Raw genomic sequence first — 7,306 nt, 5'->3', positions numbered from 1 at the left:
TGCTGTACCTGAACTGAGCTGGTAGCTGAAGTTGGGAGTGTTTACCAAGTGCAAGTTGGCCTGAAGAGGGGTCTGTGGAGCTCCCAGGTACATTCAGAGATGGAGGATAGAGATAGGATGGATAGTCCTACCATCATAACAAATTGACCAGTCTAAGATTAAAGCTTACGATCTGTGCTGAGCAAATAAAAGATTTTTAACTTGAGTAGTTCATGTGCATATCCTTTTTTCCTACTTCATAATTATTTTTTTTCCTAATTTTTTTTTTTTTTTTTTTTTTAGTTTCTGGGCATCTCCCTTGCCCCTCATCAGGCAGAGTTTAATTTTTGGGAAATATTTTTTTATCAAGACTAGTTCAGAAGAAAGTAAGTCTCTCCAGTGTGCACACTAGGTGCAGTCCTGCAAGCACACAGCTTGGTGGCAAAGCATCCACTGATGCTGTGGGATTGCTCTGATAGTAGTGTGTTGGCTGCCCTGGAGCTAGACTAGGGAATGAAGGCAGTCAGGGCTGAGAAACAAACCCCAGCATCTCTCAGAAGTTGTTTTAGTTGTTTTGCGCAGAAAGTTTGATAAAGGGGCAGAAGTGTAGGTCAAGTTCTCTGAGGGTCAAGGTCTTTATAGAAGCAGACACCACTGGTTTATTTTAAGCATGGCTTTAATGAAGTCGACAGAACTAACTACTGCATCTCAGAGAAGACTTTTCCAGTAACCTTTCCCTGCTTTCAATGTGATACATGCTGCTGAAGCAATGTCTTGATTCTTGTGTCTTGAAAGAGAAGAATGATTGTACATGTGACTGCTAGGGCTGATTTATTTTAAAAAGCTTGAAGAGGAATACTAAGTTTCAGAAGCTCCACAGTCTGACAAGCAGACCGACCTTGGCAGTTTCCTTCATTTCTTATTGCTTCGGTGTTGGGAGCGGCAGCTAGATAAAACAGAGAGTTGTGGAAAATAAAGCAGAAAAGAGCTGATTCTGAACTTAATTTTCTTTGATATGATCAAGCTGGAGAGTACTCTTAGCTTTAAATAGTCTTTTGAATCTTTGTCTCTTCTCTAATTTCAGATATAGATTAAAGAAAATAGGAAAATGATGCTGACACAAAAACTTATTTGATTGCCGCGATTAAGTCAGCTTTTGTAATATAATTCAAGAAAAGTCAACAGAATTTAATAATTTTGTACATATAGAAAGAAATTCTGCAAAAGAGGCAAAGATTACAATTTCTTAATTTTTGTTTAATTGTACTAACCTGTTTGAATGAGGGGCCTTTTTAAGACACATCGTGAGTATAAGGAACAGTTGAGTCTCAATAATTATCATTTGGGAGCAATTATGTTTAATGTCTTTACAGCAAGACTTGTACGTTCAGAGAGAAAGTTTAAGATAGCAGTTGTTCATTTTATAGAATAAGGGAGAAAAACTGCAGAAGGAAGAGCATTAAAGTGTGATTCAGTGATTGGTGGCTGAAAAATGAGAATTTTTAAAATTAATTTTGAAAGGGTACTTCAATTCTGAATAAGAGCATATACTCTTCTTAGACAACTGTAAATTCATATCTCTACTTCATTTTGGTTGCTTTCTGTGAGTGTCCTTCAATAGGAAATGTGAAATATTCAGAAGTGGCATAGCTGTAGATGTATTTGTATCTCTGTTAAGACGAGTATTTAAAAAAATACTGCACTCTTTGCAGTTTTATTGCATACAAAGAATGGATTTTTTTAAAAAATAGGGAACTGCAGCTGATAAGGCAAGAGGGAGCACTTTAGGTAGCAATGAATCTGTAAGGAGAATGTCAAAATGATGCAAAACGTCTGTATTTTCAGATAAGCACCATTGATTCTGTTTGTTTCCTGATACCAGAGGTGGCTCACACTTAAATGCATAGAGAGAAGCATCTCGGAGAAAGAGATCTTTAGTGTGCCAGCACACCATGGTGGCTTTGGAGTGCAGTTTGTTCTTCCTACCCCATTTACTAAAGGTTGCTGTGTCCACCCATACTGGGGTTGTAACAGAAGCATGGGAAAGATTAAAAAGCCAGTGTACAAACTCCTCTGCCCTGCAAGTTCTGGCAGAGGCAGTGTGAGTTTGGAGCATTTTGGAAAGGAGTGACTATTCTGCTTATTTGCAAGAAGGATTTATTATTCACTGAGCCCGGGTTTATCGAACTGTGTGCGCCCTAGGCTATGGCAGATATTTGGTTGAACTGAACCTACACACATGATTTTGCCTATTTATTTTCTCCTCTTGAATTGTCTTACTTTAAACCAAATTTGCTTGATGGCTTTGCCTCTGCTGATGTGATTTTATGTAGTCCTTTTTGCCACCTGTTTGATTTTTTTTTTTCCTTAATGGCAATTGATAGAAGTTTTTGTATTTCTGTAGTCTAAATCTTCCCTGTTGTGGTAGAATTCAATCAATGACAACTCCAATCTGTAAAAATCTCTAAGCTTTTTTTAAATAATAAAAAGCTTGATCTTTCATACTTTATGGAAGAAAAAGTAACTAATGAGCAGTACAGAAGGGGATACAGCACAGCAGGCACACAGTATTTACTAATACACTTTTGATAATGAGAGTATGAAGTTTGGAGAAAAAATTTGGCCAACTTGCCATTGAATGCATGTTTCATAGGTTGGCTTGCAAAAGTTTGAGCTCTAATAGGGACAGTTTTCTGCTGTTGATTTATAACTATTTGAATCACACAAATAAGACATGTGACCTCTACAACAGACAGTGAAAAAAACAAAGCCTGCATTACATAGCACTTCAATTAAAATATTCTAAGGAGAAGGAGAAGAATAAAGGACACACTATGTGCTCATTAAACATCTTTGAGGAATACATGATGGACTGAAAGGAATGTGCAGAAAGCATAATTACCCTGGCATTTCTCACTGTTGTTCTTTTAACTGTAATTCAAGTGTTTTTCAGCTGTGTACCTTTCAGTGGTGTAAATTATTAGATATTTGTACTGTGCAAAAGAAACAAAAGGGTAATACAGAAAGAGTCACAGCAAGTTTAATCTCACGCAGGGCATTACATAAGGAGAGTAATTTCTTGGTGTAATCATTAAGCTGATCAATATCAAACTCCATAGTCACCCTGGTTGCTTTTCTGTAATCCTGCAAAGAGACTGGCATCACCAACATCTTAAAAATCTCATTTTATCACCTCTTATATCATGTTCAACTTTATGGGAGATGGAAATAAAATGCTTTCTGCTTCTCCATTTTTTTGAAGACTATTCATGAACTCTTTCCTGATGTTTAATTTATACCTGTATGGAGGAGAGGAAGAGAACGAATGAAAATAGGAAGCTTAACTTCTTGTTCTAGTTATATTCATAATCCCATTCTTAGAAGTTTTAAGAAGTATTTTCCTTAAAAGGGACAATCAAATATAATTTGTGGAAACAGATAATACAGGTTTTGAGAGTTTCTAAATAATAAATTAAATGACATGCTATCTGTTTCTCAGCTCTTTATTTACAACCAGGAAGTGTTTTTTAACAAAGATTATCTTTGCCAATTATAATTAGAAAGCTACCAGCAAACCTAATGGGTAAGAAAGAGATTGTAGGGGTAAATGCTTGTCGTTTAAGCTTTAGAGCAGTTCATTGATTTGTAGTTTTTAAAATCTGGACTATTTTATGGTTATAATATTTACTTTTAGTTAGTGAAATTTACACAAAAGCATTTAGACTTTTAAATTATGCTGTTTTGTCATGTATTCTATTCATAGATGCATGTTTTGCTGTGTGATTTGTGTTGTGTCAGTGAGTTATGACAGAAGAGATCTAGGAAACTCTTACTCTGAATAGCTCAGTCTTTTGATACAAAAATAAATAAAAAGACTGAATGAATTCTCTTGTGCCTCAGTCAGTGAAACGCTTTTAATTCTGCTCTGACTGATCCATGTGGGAAGATGTAACATGTTCAAACCACTTGTGTTACTCTTGAGTAGACCAACTTGATTCTGTCGTAGCAGAAATCCCTTCTTATCTGCGTGCCACTCACTGTGCAGAGTGAAATCTTGTAACTTCAGCTCCTCTAAGCTTTGAAAAGTTCTTTTCATCCAGTGCCATCTACATGCAAGATGAATAATGAGCCCAGTTGTTGCTCACTTTTACTCAAAGTAAATGTCACCACCCTATACACGTAGTTCTTCCTGAAGCTGGTAGAGTACTTGCAAGAGAAGGTGCTTCTTGGTGCAAGAGTCACTGGGACGGAACTGCCATGGTAGTTGTAACAGAGAGGGAAGAGACAGTAGATTTGTCTGCGCTTGCTTATATGTTTGTTTTGAGTCTTTTCAGAAGTTCAGTGAGATGAATAAAAATTATAAACTCATATATTTTCACAAGCTATGATGTAATTTATTTATTTTTTTTAATCTAACAAGCATTATTCCAAATTTCGATTTCCAGTAGCTTCTGTGCAGGCTTAGTTTTCTGTCATTGACGATTACAGATTGTTTTCTATAGAAAAATACAGAAAATACCATTTCTTTACATTCTTAGTGGATAGCTGCTAGCAGAGCTGAATTCTATGAAGAATTCCTGTTGTGTCTCTGTGGTGAAAACAATCCATTCAATTTTACCGAATTTCCTCCTGGAACTTATCAGAAGTTATAGCCTCCAAAGAAATCAATTTGCTGCTCTCTTTGTGATGTAGAAAATAATTTTGCCTGGAAATCTTCAGAAAATGACTGGAGCACTTCTGTGAGTGAATTGCATACCGCTTTAGTTGCTTACCTTGTTTTACCAACTTTGGTTATTAGCAATTTATCAGTTTCTGGTCCTTTGCTTTAAGGATGACATCTTTCACAGAGGCATGCAAAATATACATGCAAAGATAGTGTGTAATCTTTTGTTTACAATTTTCTTTATTCTTGTAGGTCTGATGTCTTGTGTGTTATTTGTGATTACTGAGCAAGGTATCAGCAAAGCAGAGGAACACTGAAGTCTGCTTTTACTCAGGGGGCAATAACTGACAGGCAGTTGTAACTACCATGGTGCGTTTTTTAGAATAGGTTGCTATGTCATGAGCTTGCATAAAAAGGAGCTATGAGATCAAACATTGACAAACAATGATAGGACAAGAGGTAATGGGCACAAGCTGGAACACAGGAGGTTCCACTTAAATTTGAGAAGAAACTTCTTCTCAGTGAGGGTGACAGAGCACTGGAACAGGCTGCCCAGAGAGGTTGTGGAGTCTCCTTCTCTGGAGACATTCAAAACCCACCTGGATGCCTTCCTGTGCAACCTCATCTAGGTGTTCCTGCTCCGGCAGGGGGATTGGACTAGATGATCTTTTGAGGTCCCTTCCAATCCCTAACGTTCTGTGATTCTGTGATCCTGGTCAGAAAGATCTCCCCCAGTTTCATCAGGTCTGCTGCAGACATCCAGTACTGTAAAGTCTCTGAGCACATTTCTCAGTGCTTGATCTGCTTGCATTAGTCCCATATCAATAGCATAAAGCCTACTGTAGCTACAGCAGAGAAAGATCTTATTTCAAAAAGCTGCTTTACAAGCCAAATCACCAGAAAGCACTTTGTCTGGCATGCCTCCTGTTTGGAGCACCTCATAAAATGACTACTTTCTGTGACAGTTTTATTCGTGGCGTAAGAAGGTTATATGCACACTCATTTTTTTCTTCCTGTGAAAATCAGTATGTACACATGAAAGTCCCTGTATATTATGAAATTGTTAGCAAACAAAACTTTACATTAAGAAATGTCACTGTTGAGACTAATTCCTCCCCTCTTCCCCAGTTTTTTATAGCTCTTTTTAAATTTACATTTACAGCTTTTTTCCTCAGCTCTGTCCAGTGTAGTCTGGCTTTGGCATCTTCTGTCTCAAAAATGAAGACTATCCATGGAATATATTCAGTGGTGGTAGTGGTACTGCCCACGGCAGTGGAGTTGCTGCCTCCTTTGGCCTGAACAGATGGTTGTGTTGGTCATCCATTCACTCTTAAACCCATTCCTCTTCTTTGCTGTATCCATGTACATCACTCAGCTGTTACCAGCACTTTCTTACTAGGTGTTGTGGGATGAGGCTGACACAGTCACTTTCACCCTCTGTCATCATTGAGCAGCCGTTAGGTAGTACTGACTTTTGGGTAATTATGGACAAACCTGGATGAAGGGATTCTCTCACCTTTTTTCCATTCCACCAGATAATGTTCATGAGGCCTTCTTTCTCACATAATCCTAGTGGCAGGTACCTGCCATGTGTGGCATACAAAAGAACTGAGGGATAAGTTTAAAAAAACTGTTAGTCTAGACACAGTCTTGCACAAATGTGTTCTTTCAAGTGAAAATAGAAGCATAAAAATATATTCTGGTCATTATGTTACTAGGCATATCTTTCATGTTCTGTGTTTTTCTGTAAATAGAAAATTTATCAGTTCAGGTTATTATTATATTAAATGGAGGAACAAGATCATAGTGGAGTATAAACAGATTTTAGATATCTGTTTCACTTTTTTCTGCTTCATGTTAAGCACACACGTCATAGAAAACATCATTTTTGCATGGCATGTTGTCATGGTTAAAGTAGTTTTCAGTCTTTCAGATAAAAATGCTACTGAAACTATGTACTAAAAGCATACAATTTCAATAATGAAACTGTTCTTAAATCTTGGAAACCTGATTTAAGGGAAAAGTTTGATTGGTAGTATCAGCTATTATTCATTGCACATGAGTTATAAATTACTTAGAAGCTGGAATCTAAATTGCAATTAGATCTGCCCACATCTTAATTAAGCCTTACAGATGAGTACTGAAGTATATCAGTAGATTTCGGGGGGGGGGGGAATCAAGAGTTTATAAAATTTAACTTTTTTTTTCTTCTTTTTTTTTTAATAAAAAAAGAGGAAAGGTCTCTAGACCTAGCAAAATTTAATGATATATTACCAGAATAGAAGAATTTTGAATTAACTTCTGCTATCAATCTTTTGTTGTTTGTGTAGAGAGGCATTTGCTGCATTTGCTTTACCTTTGCACTTTTGCAGTGCTTTCCAGGTGAGATCCTTGCAGCACCCCACAAGTAGGAGATGGATGTCTTCATGGAAATGTATTTTTTTTAATGTCAGAAAATAGTGAGCTGAGAAACAAAGGCTGCAATTCAGAAAAGTTCTTACCATCATGGCTAATTTTAACATGATAGTTTCTAAGGCAGTAAGCAGGATTTGACTCAGATAAAATGCATGTTGTTTACATGCAGTGTTTCCACTAGTGTTCCAGCATTTAAAATAGAGTGAAATGTATTTTTATGTATTCATATATTTTAAATTTCTGTCACAG

This window comes from Mesitornis unicolor, unplaced genomic scaffold (assembly GCF_000695765.1).
Source record: "Mesitornis unicolor isolate BGI_N332 unplaced genomic scaffold, ASM69576v1 scaffold41315, whole genome shotgun sequence".
Taxonomy (NCBI): Eukaryota; Metazoa; Chordata; class Aves; order Mesitornithiformes; family Mesitornithidae; genus Mesitornis; species Mesitornis unicolor.
This window is presented reverse-complemented; position numbering follows the sequence as displayed.